The following is a 15,110-nucleotide window of genomic DNA, read 5'->3' as shown; positions in this document are numbered from 1 at the left end:
CAAATTTCCAACCAAGGGTGACTTGTGGGTGGGATTTTGTTGCATATAAAACTATCACACCGCCCTCAACTTCTTCATTCACCCTCAACATCAATTTTGGCACAATCACTCACACAAGAGGGTGCGAGGCAAGTGTAAGCTGTAGAGATGAAATTTATCATTCCCCACGATTTTCCTACTGTCCGGCTTAACATATTCACCCTATCATTCCTCAACATCCCCGAGAATCCACCCAGCATCTCATCCTCCTTGGCAATAAAAACTCCATACATCTCTTTATCCTTTCGAGGCATTGGTACGAGAAAGGGTTGAAGAGTCAGCACAAAATCGAAACTTTGCTTATTGTTAACTGTAGAAATATGTATGCAAGTTGAGGGAGGAAAATGAGGGACAGACACAGGGGCAACTTCTAATGAAAGTAGTCACAATTAAAATTTTGTGAAAAGGACATTACTTTTCACTAAAATTCACCCACATCAACTTAATATGTAACAATTAAATCCCATTGTGATGAACTTTTAAAGGTTAATTTTGACCTAGGCAGACCAAAAAGTTCTAAAGTGCTTGTCTCGTTTAATGTTTCCCAGGTAAATGGATAGTTTGAAATGAGAGCTTTGAATATAAAAGTTATTTGTGGCACTGACTTATTAAGTTTGAGTGTTGCCCTGTGGCGCATATGGTTGCTATATGCATACATTTAACAATCTTCATCAATTAATAAATCACTAGAGAGACAGACTGCAGAAAAACCCTTTCACTGCCATATACTTATATATTAATCTAAAGCAGTATGTGTAGAATAAATGATTTCACCATATCCCTGGTGGAGTTAAATTTTAAAACAATTCATGGGATTGGAGCGAGAGTTTGTCTAAACTTTTCACCCACTCTACGGACTCGTCTAAACAATAGATTGCGAAATACGAGATAGAGAATTCTCTAGTCTGCATTTTACTAATAATAATCCCTTCGCAGTGTTGCTAAATGTTGGGGTCACTTTTCAGGATGATAAACGTCCTTTTTCCACCATACACACACACAATTCTCCGAAGAAGGGTTGTGAAATATCCATTGAGGGTTGTTTAATTATTTTCCTTACATGACATTTTTGATTTGTTGGAGAAATTGTTGGAAATTAATTACAGAAGAATGCGAGAGAGGATGCTTTTTTGCGCTGTTGTCCATACATAAACCCGACCAACAAGAGGATAACAAGTGGCGAAAGTGTGGGTGAGATATTGAAAGAGGAGGGTAAAGTCATAAAGCGAACCTCTGCATAAAAAATCCCATTCCACACATTACATGGTGTTTCTGGGTGGACAAAACATACTCCGAGAGAGTGCCCCTCTTTGGCAGAGCAGCAAGAAGTGCAAAAACAATGGAATCCCACCATTTAACTCAGCCTAACTGCCTTTTAGCCTTCCACGGCGCCCCTCTTTAGGCGCTCTTTTTACAAATGTGTCGGCTACAACACAGAGGAAAAGCGGCGCACCACCCCATCTTACTTTGTTTAATTTATCACAGGACATAGCCGAGAATTGGGAATGGACAGTGTGAGATGGGGAATTTTTGGTCATTTTGAGTAACGAAACCAATTCTCGGGGTTTGCACGGAGTACACAGAAGGCAAGGAACGGCGAGGCCTCTCCTCATCCTTTAGTTGGAGATTCAGAACCCTTTTTCCACGTGATTCCTCCGTTTTTGGCCAGAGCCGGGGTCCAAGTGTTTGAAATTGCTTGGATACATCAAATTGCTGAGCACTTAACCCTTCTCTTTATTCACCCCCTGGAAAACACCCACAACACATGGACATTCCAGCGAGAGAAATGTACCCAGGAGAGGACACAACTTCTTCCCCAGTTATTATCATTAATATTTATTGTGTTCTCCTTCGTTTGCTTGATGTAAATTTAATAAGGGATGAATGAATGTGTTGCAGTTGCCGTCCGGTTGTCATGTATAACTTACTTTTTCCCAACTCCGCCCACGCAACCACGCACCCTACATCACAATAAATTTACGCTTCATTTTGAAATTGGCCAGCACATGGACTCCGTGGTATTGTCCAAAAATAGAGGATTGGGGGAAGAAATGCGAAACTGTTTCTTCAATTTATCTAAATTTCTCTGAGGCGGCCAAGAAATGTTGAGTGTATTTGAGAGGACAGCACTATTTAGCACAAATTTCATGCACACGAAAAATTTACCCATAAAGTTTAATTAGGCGCAAAATAAGAAGATGGTAAACTATAATTAGATGTTTCTCCTTCACAACGCAAACACCATCGCAGACAAGGGAAGTGAAAACTATGAGGATTATGACTTCTGGTGTTTTGAAATGTGAGCAATTCAGTTATACGAAGACTCAAAATGCCACCCACGTGGATGGGAATTTTCTATACAACAATCACATTAAACATTATTGCAGTGAAATTCATTTTGTTGGATATTCTGATCGTTAAAATTCTCTGGGAGATTTTATAAATAGAGATCCAGAGGGAAAGGGCAACTAGGAAAACGCCACAGGATAGGCAAATTTAAATGCATCCACCAACGTTCCGAAGGATGGAACTAAGGATGACGATCGGTGATATCTTGACCACTTAGCCAAGGGCAAAAGGGAGGGATTTCCTGTTTTGCATTGCGTGACGAAGTGTGTGAGGTCCGGGAAAAGAAGGTCGCCCGAGTGTCTGTCATGGCAAATGGCCAGAGGAATGTCCATCAGGAGGTCCCAAGTCAATCGTCACGGTTATTTGATGAAGTGCTAAAGTAAGTCTTGTCACACCCTCAAAAATTCACGAGACACTCAAGAAGAGGGTGAAATACAAAGACCACGAACCACCCACAGACTCAAGATGTTTTCCATTTGTCGTCGTTCTTCATCCACAGGGTTGAGACACTTTTCTGTCCATTGCTTTTCCCATGATCCTAATCACATAATATCGTGTTAATTAATTTAATTAGAGGAAATTTTCCCGTAGGAAACTTCCTCCGCGGGTCTTTCATAGATGGCCGACGTGAAAAGTCGGGGTTTGTGTCTGATCCGACGACAGTGCGAAGAGGGAAAACCAACTGTTTTCCATACTCTCCAAACGAGTGCGCCACAGAACTCGTTGGAATTTCCGTTTGCGCGCCCAAAAGCGAGGCGGCACATGTGATTGAGTGAATGGTATGCGCAAGAGGGCCCCATTCGGCACATTCTCTGACCCCTCTTTTCACGTGCAATTCCTTTTCCTCATGTTGCGTACTCATTGCTCACTGACTCTGTCCGCCTATCACTCAACTTGAGCAATTATTGCATCGCACACACCACTTTTAATAATAGCACCAGTAAGTCCCCCACACATTTGGCCACCGATTTCATGCATCATTGTGTTGTTGGAAATTGTTCTCGACCATTGACACTGGGGCAAGGAGAGAAAATTGCAAAGAACGTGGCAGAATTGAACGGCATCAGGGCATTACAAAAGAAGTGGAGAAGAATTGAAATTGAAGCCAGAGAATGACAAGAGGTGAGGAAGAGGAAGAAGCGGGGGAAATTTAAAAACTCTTTCTGCAACATCGAGAACACGCAATTTAATTGCCATTTAAATTGTGCAAATATATAGAAATTAGATTGAATATGTACACAGATGGAAGCCCATTTTGGAGTTTATTCGCTGGAACGACGTTTTAGACAATCTCGCGTGACTGACTGACAAACCCTCTCATTCACTCCACCAGTTCCTCACCGATTCGCCCTCAAGACTATTGTTTCCTGCCGCCCGCAGAAAAAACTAACATCCAACACTTTTGACTTTCTCCAAACTTTTGCAAATATCCATCCACGAAATGTTGATATTTCACCGAGAAGCAAGAAAAAAAGGGATCGAAATTGGAGAAAAGAAAAAAAACCAAATGAAATTATTCCTAAACTCTTCAATAAAATGCAATAAACGCCATGAAAAGGGAAGAACCATAAATTTATTATCCCCTAATTGAGACGCACTTAATAGAGTCCGAGTATATTAGTGATGGTCATTTGAGGAAATTACCAGACCCCAGTGAGGAAACCCTTTAGTGGCCACTTTATTCTCTACCTTTTACCTCTATTTTTGAACAGAGTAGACAGAGCTGAAGAGAAAGAGAAATCAAGATGAATTTGTGAGCAAACATTGAATAGATATTGAATGGAAAATGATATTATCAACAACTCAGAAAAAAGCATAAAAAGATGTCCAGCAGATGGCAATCTAAGTTAATATAAAATAATTTTTCAATAAAAAAAACTACAAATTTTATCAAGAAACATCCAAAAAGACGATGTGACCTGATGCCCAATTGAATTTCTAGAGGCAAAAGATGCCAGAAATGCACCAGTGAGCGTAAAACGAAATATCCTTTGTTAATACCGCGAAGGGTAGCTTTTACAAATTATTGAAAATGCTGTGCGACAACAGCCAACCTTTAAAAAATGACTTTTTCACGTGGACACAATGATCATGTTTACAAATATCAGTTGCAGAGAATGGCGGAGGCATTAAAGAAGGAATCCCGCCTCACTGTAATAAATCAAGTCCAATATATCTCACCCCCAGATAATACAGATCAATAGAGACGTGACAATTTCTTTCTCCTTCCCTCGCTTCGTCTCAATCCACATTTTCCGTCCGATTCACAACAATGGCAGCATATTTGTTTATGGTTCTCCTCTGGCGGTGCGTTTCACCAGAAACAAGACCAGGTATAACCATAAGAATGGCAAAAGAATCTCGAGAGGTGAGGACGGAAAAAAAATCAGTTGCATAATGGCAATGCAACTTATGGGGATGATTTTCAACAGATGCATTTTCTCTTTCACTCGCCTTTTCTTCCCTTCTTGTCATCATCACTGGCATATTTCATCCCTTTTGTAACAAATTTTTAGTAGCCACTCTCACGTTATGATAATACGCTTAAGCCCCTTAAAAGTAACCATACGAATATAAATAAACACACAACACGGGGAGACACACAAAAAAGGGCACACAAGAATGGATTTTTTACGGTTAACATTCACCCGAATTATTTACCATACATTACACACATTATAGTTCGCACTGAAAATCTTTTTTTCACCACTGCAAGGAGAAAGAACGCGAGAGGAGGTACAAAATCTCTACACGTATCACTTACCATTATTCACATATATTATCTTTCATCCCCTATCTTTCACTCAAAGAGACCTCACTCCCCTCTTGAGCCTTATTTCTCCAACTGCGAAACTCTTCACAATTGTCAGCAACAATCTATGACCTGACACATTATTATTCCCTTCAATTAGAGAGCATCTTGACTGCTTTCGCGAAATAATACATTGAAATATATGCTTTATTGCCGTCATGAGAATACTCTCAAATACAGTCGATTTTACAATTTCTGCTACTTCATTACATTTTGTTATAACATTTCTCCTTGGACTAAATATATCTGCGATTGTCTGTATGTATATTTTTCGCCCCTCTAATTTTGGGGAGAGCCACTTAATGAGACGACGAAGGGTGGCTTGTTAACAAACTTCACGAAATTCCACACATTCTGCAGCCTCCTTAACATAATTAAACAATTAACAAATGCCACTCGCGCTCTCAATGAAGACGTTCAAAGGTCTCGCGAGAGTCAACAATGAGACTAGGCGGGAAAACGGGCATCTTGAGGGTTGGAAAATTGTGCGGCAACGCTGATGAAGAGGTGTGCAATTATCTCTTTGGCTTTTCTTTAATTAACGACACCCATTTCTGGCGGTGCTGAAAAGCCAGAAATAGGCTAGTGCGAAGCAAAAAGGGGTGTCTTAAATTAAAATGTGCGTTTCTCTGAATTAAAAAATACACCAAGGGAGGTTTTTTGTGAGACTCCAGCCATTCAACCCTTAAATCATCTCATTCATGAGGCATGATAAAATCTAATGGGAAAGAAGACTATCTGCACTTTTCGTAGCATTTAATTCTCATCTGCCGCGTCATATATGAGCACATCGCGAAGATGGTCGTAAAGGTTGTAAATTTAATTATTTTATGGAGGATTCTTACCCCAAAATTGCTCCGTCTAATGGCAGTTAAAACCGTTTTAGCACATTAGGCATTCATACAAAAGAGATTGTTTGTTTAACACATCAACAAATTAACTCAAATTAGGACAATATATTACCGTGAGGTTAAACATAAAAAGAGAATGCTGCAAAAGGACTCTTTTTTCCACTATCTGAAATCCTGGCTCAATTCTATATAATTAAATAGATAAATGCAAATCGCTGAGAAAATTCCCAGCAATTCACTGCAAATCAGATTAACCAGGGGATATGAAAAGGCACTTGAATCTCTTGTTTGTGCAACATTTTTTTCAACAAGATTTGTCTTCATCAGTCTTTTTTGTCCGTATGACAGAAAAAAAGTCGCATAAAACCAGAGATACGATAAATAGAACGAAGGAGTGAGGCAAAAACTCACCCCCATTGTAGAGAGATGAGTGAATATTGTTGACAAACGCAGCGCATTATTTGAGGCATGACACAAAGGAATTATACAAGATCGTCAACTGATTTGATGACAGGGATGAGATTAATTCCCCGTGTGTTCCCATCAATTGAACGACAGGCAGCACAGTTAGAGGGTTAGGAGATAGAGGAAAAAATCACGGATTCACTTGAAAATTGAATAAACCGACAAGAAATCCACATTTCATCCCCCTTGAACATGATGTTCTCATCCCATTTTTTTCCGCAGACTCTCAATCTCGCCCTTCGCCCAGGAAATATCCCTCATTCCTGGGCAATTTCAGACTTTTTATAGCTCAAAAAGATGCAACAATTCCCTCTTGTTCAGCTGAAACTGAAGCCAATCACTCTCAATTGGCAAGACAAGAGGACTTTCGGAATAATACATCAAAGATTTTCCTCCTGCGAGCATTTGCACAATTTCAAACCGCACAGAATGTGCCAATCGAGGACTCAAGAGAATTACGTTAAATGAATCTTGACGTCCAGTAAAAAAGATCACACAATGCAATATTTGAAAATTAGACACGCTTTGGTCAGCAGACCGCACATTTTGACCATATTACATATTCCTGGAGGTCTGTGAAATCCCTTCAAAAGAACACAAGATTAACAATATTCATCAAGACAGAAAAAATGACCGTAAATGTGAGATAATGGAGGAAATTAGGGAAAAATGGATATATGGACTCGAAGAATTTCGTCATAAAACACACAATAGAGGGATCAAAAGAAACCCCTCGAGAGCCGCGAAAGGAGCTGCGAGAAGAAATATGAACGAAGCAAGGAGGACTTTTATGACTTAATTAAAGCAGAGAAAATTCTATTAGGAGTCAATACGAATTTCCATAGGGGAAATCATTGGCGAAAATGATATTCACTCAAGGAAAATCAATTTTACCGCGACTCTCCGAATCGTGACTTCATCTTCTTCCACGCCCTCATGAGTGAGGAAAAATGTAATTTTATTTTACTCGCACACACATTGTCGTTCCTTTTGGGTCGCTGCTCCATCTCTCTCCCAAATCCATTTAAGGAAAATGTTCCCAACACTAAGAGATACAAAAGAATCGCGGTACCCCGCGATGCCACCGCTTTTTGGCGTCGTTTCGGTTGAATATTATACCTCTATCCACCATCCCAAAGAAATCCCCATGCGAGCAGACAAAATCTCCCGATAAAGTAGATACAATATTTATTTTCCCCGCTTACATTTATTCCACTGGATTTCGCGTCGTAAAATCCTTATTCTCGTCTTGTTTTTCGTTCGCATCTCATGAATTGACTTCAATTCCTGCGAGACGTTCGATTTCAGATTCGATACCCACGATAAGAGACGCACACGGGAATCAAGTTACTTTGCATTTATGCCACCCACAATCTCTCTTCATCCGCATTGCCATCATCATCCAAGAGTTTCAATATCCCCGCATCTTTATTCAATTCAATTGAAATATTCTCCACAATCATCACCACAGATGGCTTTTCCTAGATTTAGCCAATGCCAAAAGCCTAGGAGAAGTTATTCGAACGAATAATAGAATGTCTGCTCTGAAATCACCTTTTCCACCCATAAAATACAGTCATTAATAAATTTTCTATCTCATCGGGCATTTTCAGCATTTTCCACGTATGTAAACACAGTGAAAATAAAATTTATGTTAGGAAAATGATTGAAAACCAATGGCGCCAACGCATTTAATGATCCCAAAACTATTTCTTTCTCACAAAAAAGGCGCCACGCATGATTTTCTCTTCCTTCACCAAATTGATCATCTTCCCGCTGCGAAGAAAAGGCGACTTTTATCATCACTCCATCTCCTAAAGAGACTTTCCCTAATATTTAGATATTGGATGCCATAATAAATTTTAATGCAGTTCGACTTTATGGATGAAATTTCATAATATCACAGACAATCTCGCTGAAGAAAAAGTGGAATCAATTCACGACATCGAGGGAGGAAATGCAAAAGACAAATGTGGCAAGATCATATAGCCATCGAGAAGCAATTGCTCGTAAAAATTGATTTCCTCAAGAGTGCGGAGAGGGGAGCTATCCGAAGGGTGTAGATAAAAAAACATACACATTTGATTCTCCATAACAAAGTCACAAGAACAACTTTAAAATACAGCTCTAGATTTCCACATCAAGATTTATTAACACGCCATTTCAACCCTTAATTGAGATAGAAATATTACTGAAAATTATTTTCACAGCACCACTCTGTCAATAGGAAAACGTGCATTTAACATAAATTATATCCGCGATGAGAAATAGGGACTACAATTCGAGTTAGTCCCTTCGACACAATTCAAATTACACATCAAAATTGCCAACACAAAAGGGGCATCATCGTCATCAGCCTTGTCGCTGTATTACACACAATAAAATCCTGCGAACCATAAAAACTTTCTAGGAGTGAAAATTTTCAATTTGGGGTTTAGATTTTCGGAGGTCGCGCTGTTATAAATGTGCCTTCACACCGCCAAAGGAAACCCCTCTTTTGTTAATTATGCATTGAAAGTGTCCCTCTCATTCTCGCACTCTAATGGTAATTTCCCTTTCAAATGCCATTTGAGAGTCGCACACATTTTGTGTATCTCATCAGAAGCCATATATTACAAATGGGGTCCCTCTTTTATACTATGAAATATTTATTTTATATAAACATTTTCGACCTGATGGTGCGTTCAATGTGACGTGAGATGACGTCCTTTCCAGCTCGTCCCAGGCGAAAGTCTGTAAAATTGTATATAGCGTCGAGATTTCAGGGATTGGAGGGAGAATGAGAGCAATAAGTGAGCATGCACATAGTGAAATGTCTTCATGTCGCTCACTTTCGATCTGGGGTGAGTCACTTCAATTTTGGTTTATAGAACGCACACACAATCTTTTTTGTGTATAAATTTCTCTTTTATTCGCCTTATTTGCCGCATCATTGAAAACAACATTGTCTAGAAAATGAAATGCAAATAAGACTCGCATCTCGTGCACACTTTCTCATCAATGATTTTCCCCCGCGACATACGCGACAAATCACACCATCTGAAATTTATGGACAATGCCACTCATTCATGAAATAAACAAACGCCCACTCCATATGCTGGATAAACCTTGGGAGGATGTTTAATTTAGAATACGACTAGCTTCCTCATGCAATTTTATGGACCTTCTATCTCTTGGTGCGGAAATTTCGGACTTGGGCGTAAAATATTCACCAAATTTCTCCGCCTCACTCTTCATTTGCAAACTCTCATGGCATTCATCATCATCATCACTGTCATCCGAGGCACCAATCTCACCCTAACTTGAGGATAGTGTCTTCATTTTATCCTGCTGAGTGTGTGATTCTCGCCGTGTGTTAAATTCTACACTTTCTAGCACAAATATTAGCCCAATCTTATTTAAATGACAATCAGAAATAAAATTACGCATAAAATCAATTGAGAAATAGTTCAATGAGTTACTTAATTTTGTCCCACCCAATTTTCATTTCATCCTTTTTCATGAAACATTTTATTGAATTGAATATAAAAGTATTCCACAGAGTGTAATCCAGCAGAAGTTACTCACGAAATTCAATCACCCCACCAAATGTCGTACCTCAACTCACACAAGACATCAACAATCTCCCATGCATGCAGTGAATCTGAATGTAATAATTCGGCATGAAACTGCTCGAAAGGCTCAAGCTTACACAGATATTGTCGCACACCCCTGAAACGGTGGCATATCAGGAGGACATTTCGAGAGGGATTCACTTAGGGGTGAACCAATACACGACCCTCATGCCCACAAAGGGTAGCCGAACATTTGACCCAATACACAATATTTTCTCGAATCTGCCGTCTTCGACACATTCACCCCCTCACAGTCTCTCTCAACCCTCGATCCCGCCAACGGAGTGCCGCATTGTTGGCATCATGGGCAAATTTTAGGGTGTTCGGCACACACCCACGTTGCGTCCCAACACACATATGCACACGAGAGACGGGGGTGTGAGAGAATCAGCACATTGGATTGCCCGGAAAGGAGGGACGTCCAGTTATGAGATAAAATTGAAAATGGTGTTACGGAAGTTTTTTCAGGGGGTGGTTATAAAAGGATACTGTCTCTGAATCCGTAGGCCAAATAAATCTTGAAATGGAGAGAAAAATCTCGACACTCCACCGATCATTTCACTTCCGATCCATTGTCCAAAGACAGGGACTAAAGAGATATTCCTCGGCCCAATATTTAACCACACAACTTTCTGCCTTTCCTTTTTTCACCATCCCTTCGGGGACAAGACAATTTAGAGAAGAAAAAACTGTGAAAATAAGATGTCACAGCCGTAAATAAGAGATTGGTAGCCTCGATCTGTCATCGTGCATCTCAAGAGAGAGAAATTCAATGTACAACAATAATTTTGCCTCTTCGGGCACAAAAGATATCGATGAAAGGAAATGTATGGTTTAGAGAAAAAATAAATGTGTCAACAAAATTCCAAAATACTCTATTCAATCTGCTTTGTTGATTTCTTAAGAAATTGCAAGGAATGCCTTTGACTTTTCAATTCAACTTTTTTCTGTCCTTTGAATCAGCAAAGTCAAAAATTGGACTGCAAAAGGGGCCAGAAGAGGAAGACGTAAGAATTTCACACAATTAGTTCCCACCAATGTCCCACCCTTTGAATGTCAATATTAGGAAATCCGCGATATTGCAATTATGAGGGAATCGAACAATAAAATGTGCCCGCCTGGAAAACTTATTGCAGAGGGCATTTTCTTTCCCATTCGCATTTGGTGTTGAAAAAATTTCTATAAATAAAATCAATGGAACAGCACTCACCCGCTGTGATGGATTTTTTTCCGGCCGGGTTGAATTGTGTGCGTTTGACTCTTTCCTTTCGCCATCAGCAATGTTGGGGACAAAAAAGTGCACCCAAACAAAACACACAATCTGCCCGAAATCCTGCTGATTCTCTGCTGACCCCGCTGACACCATTTATCCATCCGATTGCAGTTAATTCATCAAAACCATTTTCATTCAGACCACTCTTCTTGAAGAGGAGCCCAAATAAAAGGCCACGATGAATGTTCCAAATCGCACTCATTCATCTCGTGCACACACACTCTCCGGAAAAATTGGTGACTCTCGATGGAAAGTGCTGCTACAGAAAGGAAGAGAGGAGAGAATATAAGTCATTAAAATCACTCTTATCCTCCACTTATTTTGGCTTTAGAGGATACTATTTCGTTTTCTCACTTTTACGAAAATCCCTCGCCTCTTGTATAGCGACATCCCGCCGAGTGTTATGGCAACAAATGCCATTATGTTGGGCCTTTTCAGTGCCTTCTCGTACCGCAGCATTCTCAAAAGTGGCCCCACTGTGCTGTCCTGGGTGCTTGAGGCATTGCCAGAAGTCAAGAGGCTGAAATAAGTTCACATACTCAAATTATTCCCTCTCAGCTACTGAATCTCTGTGGGTCTTTTGTGAATTTATTCATAATTACCACATGACTTGCTAATTCAATTCACTGATTTCCTCACCTTCTCGTGACACCATTCATGGACTTCATTCGTCGCCGATACGTTGGCAAAGTTGGTGGTAAGACCTCCAGGGGCATTACCATCAATCAACCTATTAATAGCGATGAGAACGTTAAACATCACCTCAAGGATTGTCAATTCTGTTCCACTCCAAATTGCCCCCATTAGGACTAATCTTGAGATTTTCACTCCTTCTCAAACCTATTTTTAATTTCCATTTAGTTTCTAAAACGGTGAAAGTATGATGCAGAATGGGACATTTAAGTGACTTCATGAAATCTCAGAAAATTAGGTGGTTAATTTATGGCCCACTCCCACCCAGTCAGTCCCTAAATTAGTCACAATCTCCTCACACATGCCTGAATTTCACATCGCACACGCGCCCCAATCTTCTTTTCCTCGCCACATCCAAAAAGCCATAGACGAGAGGCGGCTCAAATGCGTGGCATTGCAATTCGCAGAGTAAATTCCCCAAATACCATCATTAACATCACAACCATGTGAGAAACATCACACTCAGTCGACTGTGATAGTCTCCAACGAAACGCACCCTCCCCAAAATGCATTCTCCCTTTCGCACCGAGTGCGCTATGCGTTTAATATCACCACTCCATCCTCATGGCGTTGTGCTCGCCCTAACAGGAAATATGTATTTTGCCAGTGAAATTCCGCAAATTACTGGTTCAGAGATGGGTATCATTTTCATAAATTCAATACCGGAATCCACGATATACCACGCGCTGCACTCACCCTGTTACACACTCTGTGCACTTTCTCTTTTATCGACATCTATGCACAGCATCTGCCCCAGATTTTCCATCGCCCCATGCGAAAATACCATCATGTAAATATTGTGATGTGTTAATTTTTCCAACACCAAAAGAAGATGGTTTCTGGCCAATCTGCGGTATTTTCCCGCCATATAGTCAATGTTCTGTCCGCCAAGAACCTACGCAAAGCCAGCAAAAATTCAGACTGTCTCACAAAATCGCATGTTGTGAATTTTCTGGTTGCTCATTCCGTAAACATCGTATATCATTCGACAAAAAGAAAACGTAAATTGAGTGAAATATTTACGCCGGGGGATATCATAAAGATATGATAAATTGTTTTTAAAACATTCGGTGAAGAAGAAATTGTCTTAAAATTACCACATGACAAATGTTCAATTTAAACGACTTCATACCAACTTTTCGAATTCACACAGAATTCTATAATTTATTGGATACGCTTAAATACACCCAAAATACCATCTAATGGTCTACCATCGATATAAATTGAGGTCAACCGAAAAGAAAGCCATTACAGTGGAATTCTGCCAGGAGTGATCGAGTCAGAGGGGAAACTGACGTGAATTAAGTCGTCAAATATTTAATTACAGAGGAAAATCCATATGCAAATCCTTCCACAAGTGCAAACTCTCCCATTGGACTCAACGCCATTGATTTATGAGGCATCCATGAGATTTCCTTTCTCTCCTGCCGTCGCACACGTGGCGATAACGATGTCTCATTTGGACAATCTGATACAAGGCGTGATGCCATTAATGCTTTATCTCTGTCTCTCGTGCCACCGGCTGCATATAAAAAATCCCAGGACTTTCGACACACAGCAGAAAAAATGCCTATTATTACACTTCGCCCTCTGACAAGAAATATCATTTTGGGGAATGAAAACGCCGAAAACGTTTTTCGCCCCCTAAAAGCCAAAAAGCATTTTCAAATAATAAAACTCTAATTTTTGTCAATAAATTACAATGGAGCGCGTCGAAAATAAAACCCTCATGAATATGCAATAGCTCAATTTTAGTCACTCGGTTATTTTAAATAATTTCTCCACACTGACAAAATATCACTCCAATGACTATGGAAAAAAATTCTAAATTTAGCCAGTGGCAATTTCAGGCCAGAAACACGTCCATATTTCAAGAAGAGAATTATTCTGGGAATTAGAGAAATTCTCAACCACAAACCTACCGTTAAAAGGATCGCAATAAAATTTACCAAAAAGATCCCCCGCTCAACAATGGTGAAAATATTGCATTATGGTCAACCCAAAAGTAGAAAGAAAAATAAATATAGCAACACATTTTATAGCAAGACAATATTCACCCTGATGGTAAAACCTCACCCGAAAATTCCTCTTTGAAACCCTCCGCCACACTATTGTGTAAAGTTTTGACCGAAAAATTGGTAAATATTAGAAGAGAGGCAAGACGGGAGATTTTACATAGCAAATATCTTCTTACTTGTCTTGCCATCGACATAATTTTTACAACCAACGAGTAGCAAAACTTTATGACCTTTTCTTCTTCATCCGAAGGGTGCAAGCAGTGACTCTTTGGTATGCTCAAGACAAACTTTCGGAAAGCATTGACCTCAAAAGAAAATCCAGGGATAAATTCTTGATAATCTCGATTTGAAGAAATCACAATATTTTGTTCGCAATCGCATCAAATTATTGACATTTACCATCAGTATTTTTAATAATTAAAATTGCATTTAGAAATGAGAAATAAAATTCGGCGTTGGGCTCATGAACTATTGATTGTTAAGTTTTAAAAATACTACTCATAAAAGACCCTAAATTCCAAAAATATTCCAACATTGTGACATGTTTCTTCTCCTCGGAGTCTCTCGATCAACTGACAATCTGTCGCTCTTGAAGTGCTACAGCAACCAACACAGGCAGCGCTAAAATGTCCCTGAAAGCATTGACGGGGCTCATGGGTGGGTGGCAGGCGGCGTGGGGGTGGCGAGGAGGGGTCCCATTGAAACCACGTCGACTTGTAGTGGTGGCCAGAAAAAGGATCCGATGCGCGGCAAACCAAAACGCAAAGAGGTTTTTGTGTTGTGTTTGCGGAGTGGGAAAACTCTTGAAAACTTTTCCCACTTTTCCAGGCACAGCGGAAAAAGCGACTCTCTCACTCGCTCTCGAGCGTCGCGTCGGCAATTACGCCATTCAGGGTGGCGAAAAGAGACAAGATGATGGCCAGGGAGCGCATGTGGAGAAGATTTGTGAGCGCAAGAGTGGAGGAAGGAAGTGCAAAAGGCCACGTTGTGTAGCAC

At 40.0% G+C, this 15,110-nt stretch overlaps 1 protein-coding gene across 1 annotated transcript in view; it reads right to left on the bottom strand.

Annotated features, from left to right (window-relative positions):
* Positions 1 to 11,406, bottom strand: part of LOC132261683 (runt-related transcription factor 2) — a 35,782-nt gene extending 24,376 nt beyond the window's left edge. Inside the window, exon 1 of the mRNA XM_059760602.1 lies at positions 11,341 to 11,406. The gene's annotated coding sequence lies outside the window, so the exon portion shown is untranslated. The remainder of the gene's footprint in view (positions 1 to 11,340) is intronic.
* Positions 11,407 to 15,110: the final 3,704 nt, after the last annotated feature.

The sequence above is a fragment of the Phlebotomus argentipes genome, unplaced genomic scaffold (assembly GCF_947086385.1).
Source record: "Phlebotomus argentipes unplaced genomic scaffold, Phlebotomus argentipes genome assembly contig_15, whole genome shotgun sequence".
Lineage (NCBI taxonomy): Eukaryota > Metazoa > Arthropoda > Insecta > Diptera > Psychodidae > Phlebotomus > Phlebotomus argentipes.
Note: the sequence above shows the minus strand (reverse complement) of the source record. Positions and strands in the feature narration are given on the sequence as shown.